The following is a 14,068-nucleotide window of genomic DNA, read 5'->3' on the forward strand; positions in this document are numbered from 1 at the left end:
GGGTCAAGATGGGGAATAGAGGAGAATGTGGCCAGTATAAGGAGATAGTCTGGGAGAGAATGGAGGGATTAAAGGTTACAGTGTGGACAAAGAGTAGGATTTGGTAAGGAAAGGCAGGAGCAGTGGAAAGCCAATAACTTATGGTCAGCTGAGGGGACTTGAGGATTCTTGAACATGGAGGCGATAAGTTTATGGGTAATGGAAAGATTAAGGGTATAAGCATTTTTGTGTATAGTTGTGGTGGGGGTGGAGGAGTGAGGGTCTTTGGAAATAAGGAGTGATCATGATTTGGAAAAGTGAAGCAACCTGGTTAAAAATTTTGAAACCTCTCCAAAATGCCTTAGACGATCATGTCATATACTCTCTAATTTTTCTTTCCTCAAACTCATCTTCTTACCATGGATGACTTTTGTGGTCTCAGACATTTAGATGGCAAAGCCCATCATTTTGTAACGGTGTGTACAGAACTCAGAAAGCATCGATGATTTATACACTTAAGAGTTCCATGTGATGAAGTGATGCTGAGTGAAGTAAGCAGAACCAAGAAAACATTGTACACGGTAACAGGCACATTGTATGATGATCAATTTCGATGGACTTGGCTCTTCTCAGCAATACGAGGATCTAAGACACTCCAAAAGACTCACAATGGAAAATGCTATCCACATCCAGAGAAAGAACTATGGAGTCTGAATACAGATCTAAAAATACTGTTTTCTCTCTCTCTCTTTCTCTTTTTCATTCTTGTGGTTTTTTCCTTTGGTTCTGATTCTTCTTTACAATGTGACTAATGTGGAAGTATGTTTAATATGATTATTGTACATGTATAGCCTATATCAGATTACATGCCCTCTTGCGGGGAGGGGAGGAAGGGAGGAAATTTTAGAACTCAAAATCTTATAAAAGTGAATGTTGAAAGCTAAAAATAAATAATTGAAAAAAAAAAAGAGTTCCCTGTGAGCCACAACATCATCCTGAAATAGCCAAGGTACTTGGTGGGGAGAGGGGAGGGATTGGTTCTGTTCCAAGGGTTTGAATACTGGAAAGAAAAGGGAGGACAAAATGTGGAATATAGTGGTATAGAAAGGAGGAAGGAGGAGCAGAACTTGCTCTTCCTCATCATTGGGAAGAAGAATATACAAACATGGACTAAGGGATGGAAGGATTAGACATCAGATGAATCCCACTCTCATCTGGAATAGACAAAAGAATGTTGAATGCACACATACACACACATACCCACACACACACACATACCACTTTGGTATAAAAATTATAACAAGCTCAACTGAGAAACAAGTGGTGATAGTAAAGGGAGGGATTAAAAGGGAAGATAATACTGAAGAGGGAATGGATTCCTCCATTGACCTCTGCCTCATGGGCACTTAATTTTCAGGACCTTCTCTGGTGTCTCAGGATACAGTGCTAGGGACCTCAGGTCCCTGGGCTGAGCTGTCCTATTTGGAACACTGCGGGCACCGCACTGCTCAGTACTGCACTGGTTGCTGTGGCTGCTGTTTGCTGGGGCTTCCAAGGTCCCTACACGGAGACTTTCTGATTATCTTGGGGCTTTCTCAAGGGAGCTTTTCATTCTTGCTTCAACCACACATAGACGAGTCCCATCTCTGGTCATACTGGAGAGCTTCCTTTCCCCAGTGCTCAATGGCTGCTTTCTGCATTTGGGGGGGGGGGAGTTTTGGTGCATTTTTGGGGTGGAAAAAGGGACTTCACTGAAGTTTCTCATTGGGTTTCTTGATCATTTTCCTGTCTTGTATGAACTTTGGGTTTTTTTCTGGAGTAAGTATTTGGGAGTTGGGCACACTGTATCATGCCCAGCAGGCCATCTTGGCTGCCAGGCCGCTGAATACTTAGAATTGGCCCTAAAAAGGAATTCACCTAGGTCTGGCTTTAGAAAGTACTAACAGGAAGACCTAGATTCAGGTCCTGCCTCTGATACATACTAGCGACCATGAGTAAGTTACTTAATCTCTTAGTGCCCTAAGCAACTCTCCAAGATTATAAATTGTAGGCAGCTGGCAACTTGTTTTCATAGAGTTCTAAACTGTGCAACCACAGGTCTGTTTGAAAAAGGAAATAGTCTTTTCTTGTTTAAATCAAATTTGCCCTGAACTTGGATGGTCCTAGAAGGAAGCTTGGGCCATCTGTTAAAAAGTTCACTACTCCCTTTAAGGAATATTAAAAATCTATGCAACAACTTGTCTAGGTGTCCCCCTACACCTTCCATACACTGGTGCTTTGGGCACCTCAGGGGACAGATCCTGCTGGTTCAAGGTACTAGGTAAGCCCACACTGTTGGAAATCTCACTAAGGAGCCACCCCCCACCAATGGGATTACTTCAACTCTTCAGCCAGTTGACACTATTAGCTCAAAACAAAGACATTTATTTAAACCACAGCCATGAAACATCTCCATTGTAAACCCAGAGCATACTCTGCTAAATATACACAGGGTTAGTAGGAAAAATGAGCACACATATAGAGCACACTATACACCAGGAGGTAACGCATCTGGCCAAGGCATTTCACACTGCTGGCACCGAGGGCTGCTCAATGTCTTCTGAAGTCTTGTCTCAATGGGTCACCTACTTACTCCTCTCATTAGGTAGAGTATCTCTGCATGGTTGTAACTGTACTGAGTTCCCTGGACCTGGTCTTCTCTGAAGCTTGACTCAACTCTACAGCTAGACTCCCTAGACCTGTTCTTTGTAGGGCATGGTACCTCATGCGGGTGCTGGATTCTAGAATGGGTACAATGGAAAAGCTGAAGAGGCATTCCTTCTCAATAATTGGTTCTTCCTCCATTGCTATCTCTTTTCTTGATTGCCAAAGGTGAGGAAGACCCGAGTTCAAATCTGACCTTAGACACTTACTAGCTGCATGACCTTGGACAAGTCACTTAACCTCTGTTTCCTTAACCATGAAGTAAGGATGGTAATAATACTACCTGCCTTCCAGGGTTGTTGTGAAGATCAAATGAGATAATATTTGTGAAGTGCTTCGAACAGGGCCTGGCAGGTTGTAGTTGCTTAATGAGTGCTTATATACAGATTTGACAGGCTTGTCTTTAAAACCACATTAGGTGCGTGGCTGATCACTCGGCCACACAATGACTAATTGCCTAGTAAATCAAGTTTACTAAAGAAACTACTTTACTCTTCCCAAAGGAGCAAAGAAGCTCAAATACTGCTTTAACACTTCATTTGAATCTTCTTTACATTTGATTTAATCCAATAAACATTTATTAAATGTCCACTGTGTACAGAATAATTTGCTAGGTATTGGGAAAAGATATAAAAGTTAGGTTAAGACTTCATAGAATTTTCAGGATAGTAGATTATAGGTAAGACACACACACACAGACACACACACAGAGACATGCACAGACATACACTTCAACTTCAATGCATCTTTTATCTCTTTAATGTGGTGACTATACCCTCCTTCAGTATAGATCACAGCCCATCTACATTTATCTATCAATAACTATAATGTAAAATAATTAATTACAGGGCAGCAGGGTGGTGCAGCGAATAGAGCTCTGGACTTGGAGACAGGAAGACCTGAGTTCAAATCCAATCTCAGACACTTAACATTTACTAGCTGTGTGACCCAGGGCAAGTCACTTAACCTCGATTGCCTAAGCCAAAAAAAAAAATTAATTACATGATAATAAGGGAGGTGTAAACAAAATGATCCATGAGACTCAAGAGCGGGCATCTCTAAAGGTAGAAAATAAAATTTCTTTTGATCCAGGGCAAAATCTGATTGTTGCCCCTCTGGCCTGAGCTCTGCAGGGTCCTGGCCTGGGTTTAGGTTGGAGCAAGAGCAAATCGCTTTCCTGGGCTCTGCCTCTATTAGCCAATTGGAAGGCTCTGTTGGCTCAGAGGGGCAGAATCGTAGGCTCTTTTTGGTCCAAGATTCCTGCCCTGGTTTTGTCCTCTGTGAGTTGGACTAGACAGTGGAAGTGAGACTCTGCTTTGCACCTGAGGCCCGAGCCACACCATTGCTGCTGCAGGCTTCTGAACTTCCTTTTTTCTCTATACACCACCCAGGGCTTCTCTACTTGAAAATGCCATGGTGGTGTGCAGGTCCTAGGTCCCCTGTCACTCTGCCCTGACACGGGACTGCAGAGTGGGTGACACAGCTTCCAGTGGACCCCTGTCTCTGTCACAGTACCCCAGGACAGGTGTGGGGGTGCCTGGGTATAGGTCTGAGACCTCTTGCCATGATGCACAGGCTTTCTTTGGGTATTGGAGTAGTCCACAGGCCTTATTTCCTGCTCCTTGCCAAACTCCTTCCCCACATCTCTCTGTTTGTTTCCGTATGCAATCTGGGCTGGACAGAAGATTCATTTTGACTTTGCTGGATTTCTCTATCTGCATTCAGTCTGTAAATAGATCTGTTAGGAGAAGTTCATGGAGAATGCCTCACTGCATTGCTTCTTATCACTCCGCCATCTTGGCTCTGCTACAATTTCTTTTAAAATGACAGTGGAATCTAAGAATATCTTTCTGGCTTACCCCAAACCTCCTAAATATGCATTCTCACTCTATGCTAGCCTTTTTGTTACCAGTTTATTGAGGGGCTGTAACAGATGGACTGGGGTCCAGCCAGCATTTAACACCTCTCAAAACTCCACCTGTTTTTCTAACCCTTAAAAATGCTTGGTTCATATACAACAAAATGTTAGTATATCCCCACTTATCAGAGGAGTAGAATGTGGTGTCACCTCTATTATCCTTTCTGTTTACTTAATCCTTAGCTAGCTTTCAAATCCTTCCTTTCCCCTTAAAACTTCCCTCACTATTGCAGTTGAAAGTTATCTCTTGTTCCTCCTAAATCTGAAGAGTTAGTATGTATGTTTGTACCAGGCAGCCAACCAAAAAGCATTTATTATGCTCCAAGCATGTGCTCACCATTGGAAATACAAATATAAAGAATGATACTATCCTTACTCTTAAATATCTTATATGCTTGATTGACAATACTCAGTTTCTCATTTATAATAACAGTGACAACTGATACAGAGGCAGTTAAGTGACACAATGGATAGAGCGATGGGCCTGGAAGGAAGTCCTGAGTTCAAATATGGCCTCAGACACTGACTAGCTATGTGATGCTATGCAAGTCATTTAACCTCTGTTTGCTTCAGTTTCCTCATCTGAAAAATGGGGGAAACAATAGCACCTATCTTCCTTAAAGTGCTATACAAATGCTATTATTATTATATTATATTATATTATATTATATTATATTATATTATATTATATTATATTATATTATATTATATTATATTATATTATATCATATTATATTATATTATATCATATTATATCATATTGTATCATATTGTATCATATTGTATCATATTGTATCATATTGTATCATATTGTATCATATTATATCATATTATATCATATTATATCATATTATATCATATTATATTATATTATATTATATTATATTATATTATATTATATTATATTATATTATATTATATTATATTATATTATATTATATTATATTATATTGTATTATATTGTATTATAGTATATCATAGTATATCATAGTATATCATAGTATATCATAGTATATCATATCATATCATATCATATCATATCATATCATATTATATTACATTATATTATATTATATTATATTATTATTATATTAATAATAGATTACAGATCTGTGGATTCCTGGGCCTTGCCATCTACTCTACTGCAGTACCCTTAGGACTTCTAAGTAGTGTCATTACAACCTGCAACTAGATTTTCTTTTCTGTCTTGTATCTCCCAAGTAAAGAAGCAGCAATAGTCTCAGTTTTTCTATTTGTGCTTAGTGCAAGTGCTCAGTATATAGTAAGTAATAAAGCTATAGATCTGCAGCTGTATATTTTGACTTCTAACAATAATAGGTACGTGCATGTCTTGTGTATATGTATATATATAGAGAGAGATTTAGATCTCCATAGATCTAGATATTTGTAGACATATAGATATCTATAAAGATAGAGATATTTATCTATGGATGTAGAGATAGAGATATTTGTGTAAATGTAGATATAGGTATCTATAGAGAGAGATCTAAAATATCTTTAGATATACACAAGACACACACATACACACACCTTCATTGTGTAGAAGAGGGAACTGAAATGCAAACAAGTTGAATGGTCTGCTTGAGAATATATCACTAGTAAGAGGTAGAGACAGGGCTAAAATTCAGGCCTGGTGATGCCCAAACCAGTGGACTTTCTAATATATCACGTGACCTCTACACTCATAGAATAAGAGAAGATTCATTCTGCATGACATTCAAGTTTTTTTTAAATATTTTAAAATAAATTTATTTATTTTTAGTTTTCAACATTCACTTCCATAAGATTTTTGAGTCCCAAGTTTTTTTCTCCATCTCTCCCCTTCCCCCATCTCAAGATGACATGCAAGTTTTTAAGAAAGACATTTCTTGTCCTACTTTTTAAGTACCAGTAGGACCACAGTTTTAAACCTGAAAGTCACCTTAGAATTGATTTTGTTCGACCCCCTTATTTTACGGATGAAAAAAATTTTGAGGCCAAGAAAGATTATATGTTCTGTGGTGCCGTAGTGTGTGCAGACCACTCAACCTTGAGTCAGGAATACCTGAGTTCAAATCCAGCCTCAGACACTTACTAGCTTTGTGATTCTGGGCAAGTCACTTAACCTTTGTTTGCCCCAGTTTTCTCATCTGTAAAATGAGGACAATAATAGCACCTCCTACCTCCCCGAATTGTCGTGAAGATCTAATAAGATAATAATCGTAAAGCATTTAACACAGTGCCTGGCACACAGTAGGTGCTATATAAGAGTTAGCTGTTCCTGTTAAGTGATTTGCCCAAGAGGCAGAGCTGGAATCTGAATCCAGGTCCTCTGGCCCTCAATCCAACATTCCTTCAAATAATCAAATATACAATGATCATAAGAATAATACCTTGAAATAGTCAAACACACAAACAATGATAATAATAATGATAATGACAATGACAGAACAAGAGGAAAGACAAAACCACAAACAAGATAAATTTTTGAAAAAAATAAAAGGGATTATAGGTGAGATTTGGTAAAGTGCACAGGTGGCTTAGGTTTTGTGTCCTAGGTCTTAGACTCCAATCTCACCTTTTCCACTCCGTACCTTTGTTCCCTTGAATAAGTCACTCTCTAGGGCTCAGTTTCCTTACCTGTAAAATGAAATTGAATTAAATAATCTGAAAGGTTCCTTAAAGCTCTAAATCTTTTCTTCTATAATTATAAATGTAGCTATAAAATTCTGTTATTTATAGAATTTTCTTGATGTGTAAATTAAGGTAAAATCAAAATTATTCTGTTGGTTTCTGCAACTTCTTTTTAATACCTTTCTGTATGTTTATCAAGCCTTTGTTTGTGTTATTATTGTCTTTGCCTAGCTGTTATTTTTTCGTAGTTGCATATTTTTCTTTTGGTTCTATTTTATTCACCCTGAATTAATTCATCTATTTCTATTTCTATTTCTTACATCCATATGCCATAATTTGTTCAGCCATTCCCCAATCTTTGGCCATTTAAGGTATGTATGAGTCTATGTGAGATATGTATGTCCTAAATGTATAGACGCAGCTCATGTGTGGCATGGATAGATAGGATCTGTGACTTCACATTCAGTGAAATAACCATGTGAGTTATGGCATTTTTGTTATGTATGTGATGAACTATATTAATAACTTCTCTGGTGTGGAATCCTTGCAATTCTGGTATGAATCCAACTTGGTCATATAATGAATAATTTTGGGGGAACATATGCTTGTAACTTCTTTGCTAGTGTTTTATTTGATTTTCCCATCAATATTCATTAGTGATATTGGTACATACCCTGAAAGGAGGGGAGGGTTCCCGCCTCCCCAACTCCTGCCTTCGTACTAGAGGACTTCAAAATATATACAATATTCCCTCACAACCCCCAACTTCCCAGGATGCTTTCCTTCCTCCCTCAATGCTTTCAGTGCCTGACTCATGCCACCAGACTTCAAAATACACACTGATATTCCTCCCCCCTAAAGAAAAAAAAGAAAAACAACTGCAGTTTTTCAATGTACTCATTCCCTATGATCTGATCCCTCGTTGCACTTCAGTTAAACAGATACGCTCATGCCTTTGATTTTACCATCATCCACAAGCGCTCCGTTTCCATGTTCGTGAAGGCTGAAATTCCTTTAGGGGCAGCTTGGTGCAATGGAGAGCTTCAAGTCTGGAGCACCTGAGTTCAAATCCAGCCTCACACACTTAGTAGCTATGTGACCCTAGTCAAGCAGATTAACCTCTGTTTGCTTTGGTTTCCTTAACTGTAAAATGGCAATAATAACAGCACTTATCTCAAAGGGTTGTTGTGAGAATGAAATGAGATCATATTTGTTAGGGAAAAAAACTGCTTAGTAGGGTGCCTGGCACACAGTAGGTGCTATGTATCTGATCATAATCTCTTGTAATTCCACTTTTCCCTTGGTATTGAAACTCATAACCTTGCTGTTTATCTTGACTGTGACCTCTAGTCACTCAATCCATCAGTTCTTTCCCAGCCATGATGCCATGTAATGGCCACACCATCCTCTATTCTCCAACTTGACCCTTTGGTCAACCAGTTCAGTTCTACACTGTCCTCTTGAGTTCCTTGCCACTTTATCCTATTGCCAATCTCACACAGCTAAGTCTCACTTTGCATTACTCTCACCATCCACTGTCTTCACTCCTATTCATATCCTGAATGAAAAAAAAATCCTAAAACCATGCTGAGTGGTTCCATTATAAATTTATGTTACAAAATCTCACCTGGGTCTTCAGTGAAGCATAGCAATCTTTCTGCATTTCTCTAATTGAGTCACTGTCCCACATACCACAGCGACTTTTACAAACCTTTTCATCCCTGCTCAAACCTCCCTTCTCATCTGAGAACCTCGCTTTGTATTTCACTGAAAAAACTGAAGGCATTTTCTGAGAGTATGCTCTTCTCCTCTCCTCCTCATCTTGAATCACTCAGATGCCTTCCACCATTTCCTCCTCCTTCATCTCCATTTCATATAAAGAGGCATCTGTCCTCCTTGCCAAGGAGGATGTGAACAAATTGTATCCTGTCTTCTCTAGCAGATTACCCCTTCCATCATCCTCACCCTCAACCTTATAAGCAATCTCTCTGTCTGCTAGCTGCTTCCCTACTGCCTACAAACATGCCTATGTCTCCCTCATCCTCAAAACACCCTCATTGGATCCATCCATCCTTGCTGTCATCCCATACCTCTCATGCCTTTTATGGCTAAACTTGAGAAGGCTGTCTCCAATGGATGCCATTCCTTCCTGGATGTGCATTCAGGAGAACCTGAGTTCAAATATAGCATTAGATACTTACTAGCTGTGTGACCCCAGGCAAGTCATTTAATCTGATTGACTCAGTTTCTCTATCTTTAGAAGAGAGATAATAAGATGAAATGAGATCATTATTCATAAAGTGCCTTAGAGGCTTTAAATGCCAAACAGAGGATCCACTGGAGTGTATTGAGTAGGGGGATGACGTGGTCAAACTTACACTTTAGGAAGGCAGCTGAGTGGAGGCTGCACTGGAGTGAGGAGAAACTTTTAGCAGACAGACTAACCAGCAGGCAGTTGCCATAATCCAGGCATGAGGAGATGAGGACCTGAACTTGGGTGGTGGCAATGTCACAGGAGAGAAGAAAGCATGTGTGAGAGACATTTAAAAAGTACAATCAACAGGCCTTGGCAACAGACTGGATAGGGAGGTGAGAGAAAATGAGGAGGTGAGGATGACACCCAGGTTGTGAGCCTGAGTGACTGGAAGGATGGTGGTACTCTCTGAGATAATAGGGAAGTTAGGAGGAAGGGGGAAATTAGAGGGAAAGATAATGAGTTATGGATACAGTGAGTTTAAGATGTCTATAGACATCCATTTTGAAATGTCCAATAGGCAACTAGAGATATCAAGTCTGATGGTCACCAGACAGATTAAGGCTGGACAAACAGATTAAAGAATCATCAGCACAGAGATGATAATGGAATTCATGGGAACTGATTAGATCACCAAGTGAAATAATATACAATATAGGGAGAAGAAAAGAGGTCCCAGGACAGAGCCCTGTGGGATATCCATCGGTAGTGAGCATGATCTGGAAGAAGATCCAGCAAAGGAACCTGAGAAGGAGTGGTCACATAGATAGGAAGAGAACCAGGAGAAAGTACTCTCTCTCTCTCTCTCTCTCTCTCTCTCTCTCTCTCTCTCTCTCTCTCTCTCTCTCTCTCTCTTTCTCTCTCTCTCTCTCTCTCCCTCTCCTCCCTCCCTCTCCCTCCTCCCTCCTCTCTCTCCTCTCTGTCTCTCTCCTCTCTCCTCTCCTCTCCTCTCCTTCCTCTCTCTCCTCTCCTCTCCTCTCTCTCCTTCCTCCTCTCCTCTCCTCTCCTCTCCTCTCTCTCTCTCCTCTCCTCTCTCTCTCCTCCTCTCCTCTCTCTCTCTCTCTCTCTCTCTCTCTCTCTCTCTCTCTGTCTCTGTCATACACACACACACACACACACACACACACACACACACACACACATACACACACACACAGAAGAGGGTGATCAATAATGTCAAAAGGCTACAGAGAGATCAAGAAGGATGAGAATTGAGAAATGGCCAGCAGATTTGGCAATTTAAAAAGCAAACAAGCATGTCTTTGAAAAGAGCAGTTTCGGAGGCAGCTAGGTGGCACAATGGGTAGAGCTCCAGCCTTGGAGCCAGGAGGACCTGAATTCAAATGTGGGCTTAGACACTTGACACTTACTAGCTGTGTGACCCTGGGCAAGTCACTTAACCCCAATTGCCTCACCAAAAAGCAAAAAAAAAAGCCATTTCAGTCTAATGATGAAGTCGGAAGCCAATCTGTAGAGAATTAAGAAGAGAATGAAAGGAGAGGAAGAGGAGGCATCTATTGTAGATGGCTTTCTTGAGGAGTTTAGCCGCAAAAGGAAGGAGAGCTGTGGGACAATAGTTAGTGAAGATCTAGTTACTAGGTATACAAAGACAAAATGGAAATGGTCCCTGCTTTTAATGAGCTTACCTTCCATTAGAGGAGACATGTGCTTATTATATATGTCCATATAAAATAAATATGTAAATTCAAGATGATATTTTGGAAGACAGTGGAGCACTAGCAGCTAGGGCTCAGGAAAGGAATTTCATGCAGAAGGTTATGCTGAAGCTAATCTTTGCTCCCCCCACCCCCCCACCCCTTGATGAGGCAATCAGGTTTAAGTGACTTGCCCAAGGTCACACAGCTAGTAAGTGACAAGTGTCTGAGGCCAGATTTGAACTCAAATCCTCCTGACTCCAGAGCCAATGCTCTATCCACTGTGCATCTAGCTGCCCCTGAAGCTGATCTTTGAAGGCCACTAAGGAGTTTCTCCTAATAGTCAATGGTCAGGCAGAAGGGCAATCCACTAAAGAGGAATAGTAAAAACACAAGAATGGAAATGGAGTGTTGAGGGTGAAGAAAAGTAAGACCATTTAAGCTAGATTATAAAGTGTATGAAAAAAGTTTAGAAAGATAGGTTAGATTCTGATTGTGAAATGCCTTTAAATGCCTTGCAGGCGATTTTTAAAAATTTGGTCTTAGAGGTAACAGGGTAACTGGAATGTATTCAGAAGTGGAGTGACGTGCTGTGGTTCAGGAAAATGGCATGGATGAGGAATTGGACAGGGGTAAGGCTTGAGGGAGAAGAATTAGGAGTCTATGGCAACAATCTACTGAAGAGCTGATGAGGGCCTTATCTAGGATAGAGATTGGGTTAGCAGAGAAACTGGAAAGATGGGAGTGAAAGTGTGGAGGTAGAAACAATAAAACTTAACAATTACCTGGATCAAGGTGTAAATAAGAGTTAAGAATCAAGGATAACTCTGAGAATATGAACCCTAGTGACTAGAAGGATAGTAATGCTCTCAATAAAAATAGGGCTCTTGAAGACAGGTGAGTTTGGAGGTAAAGGGTGAATTCCATTTTCAATATGTTTTGAGAGGGCTATGGAACATTCATGTTCAAAATGTCCGATAAGCAGTTAATGGTGCAAGGCTATTACTCAGAAAAGATACTAGGTCTGGAAATATAGATTTGGGAATTGTCTGCTTAGAAATGCTATTTAAACCCATGGGAGTAGATGAGCTTATTAAAAGAGATGGTGTAGAGAGACAGTAGAAGTGGTCCCAGTACAGAACACCCACAATTATAAGGCAGAATATGGATGATGTCCCAGCAAAGAAAACTGAGCAGTAATCACATAAGTATGAGGAGAACAAAACAATGGGTTCTAATGGCAAGAAATACACTGAAGCTGGTGGTGAAATCTAGTGGCAGGTTTAACCACAATGACTTTGAGGAAGCACTGAGCATTTAAGATATCTGCCGCTACCTAGAGATGGAACCTTCTGCTGAACCAGACACCAAGCAGACACCTTTCCCATCATACACACAATCCTTACAGCTGGTCACTTACCCCTTAGACATCTTTTCTCAGAGCCTCTAGGACAGAGGTTTTTAACTTGGGGTACATGGATAGACTTTGGAGAGTCTCTGAACTTGGATTGGTGGGAAAAAATCCTTTGTTTTCACTAAGCTCTAACTAACTTTTTAAAAAGTATTTTCCTTAAATATGAATGTAAGCAACAGATCATAGCCAAAGCAGCTGTACCTACAGTGTTGTCGTTGTTTGTCCTTAGTTCTCAAAGAGGACCATGACATCAGGGAGGTGATGCCATGACATGCAAGTCAACTGGATTGAAGGGAGGGAGGGCTGTGCAAAGTCATCAGCCTCACTTTCTCCTCTGGAGCCATGTTGACTTTGTCATCAATAGAAATCACACATATTTTCATATAACTTATAGCAACTATCTTGAAACATCATTTACACTCATTAATACTTTGAAATTGCTGTCGTTATTAGAGCCAACGTTAGCTCACAATGTGACTGCTGTCTTCCAGTCTACATGTGCTCATAGGTCATGGTGGGTCAACTATCAGCCTATTGTGCCATCCTAGAATGAGGTTGCATTTTCTCATATTGGTCATCCAGATATCTATATTATTTTCTAGTGTTCCCTCTCTATAATAGTCTGTCTTTTGATATATGGAAGAAGATGAATCATTTTCATTGTTCATTATAGTTTTGCAAAAATGGTCAGTTCAGATGAGAATTCTTAAACCTCCACAAGTTGACAAGTCTTCCCCCACCCCTTTTTTAAAACAGAGATAGCCAATATAGATCAAGTAAGTTCCAACACATCTGACAGTTGAGATAACTATTTGGTTTGAAGTAACTTCTCATTATTGCCAACAGATTTCTCAGTGATGTGAGTCCTACACAGTGTTCTAAGTTCTATAAGTAGAGGGTTTCATTCTTTTATTTTTTTTTCTCTTTGTAGTCTCATTTTGTATGCTTCCTGTTTTATAAAGTAAAGGCTTGCATATATTTGGAGGTTGTATAAGTGGTGTTCCTGTATTATTATTCTATGAAAATACCATGTATTTAAAAAAATACTGTCATGAGAAAACTGCAAATGAGATTAGAAATGAGAACTATTATTTTTAGGAAGCCACAGAAAGTCATGCAACAACACGTGAAAGAATAGCTAAATTTCAGGAAGGACATGACTCATGAACTACTTCTCTAATCCATATGTAGAGAGTTAATAGCCATTAAAAGTGTTATAACTTTGGGTAAATTATAAAAACTGTCTAATTTTACTACTTGTCATATAAATTCCTTTAATATCTTAGACTTCAATTAGCATATAAATTACTTATTTCTGTGCAGAATTATCAAATAAAAATAATGCAAATATTAGATTTCAAAAATATTAATAAATCAAACATTTTATTTTAGGTTTATTCATTTAATATTTTGACAGACACAATTTAAGTTGAAATGTTGAAGAAAGAAAAATGTTATGAATAATATATATTATGTGGTTTCATTTGCATTAAAGAACATATGACACAAAA

At 39.4% G+C, this 14,068-nt stretch overlaps 1 long non-coding RNA gene across 1 annotated transcript in view; it reads right to left on the bottom strand.

The window, feature by feature from the left end:
- Positions 1–14,068, bottom strand: part of LOC110214908 (uncharacterized) — an 84,074-nt gene that overhangs the window by 27,727 nt on the left and 42,279 nt on the right. Inside the window, exon 2 of the long non-coding RNA XR_002326386.2 lies at positions 7,179–7,240. This is a non-coding gene — a long non-coding RNA (uncharacterized LOC110214908). The remainder of the gene's footprint in view (positions 1–7,178; positions 7,241–14,068) is intronic.

This window comes from Phascolarctos cinereus, unplaced genomic scaffold (genome assembly GCF_003287225.1).
Source record: "Phascolarctos cinereus isolate Bilbo 61053 unplaced genomic scaffold, phaCin_HiC Scaffold_726;HRSCAF=1367, whole genome shotgun sequence".
NCBI lineage: Eukaryota > Metazoa > Chordata > Mammalia > Diprotodontia > Phascolarctidae > Phascolarctos > Phascolarctos cinereus.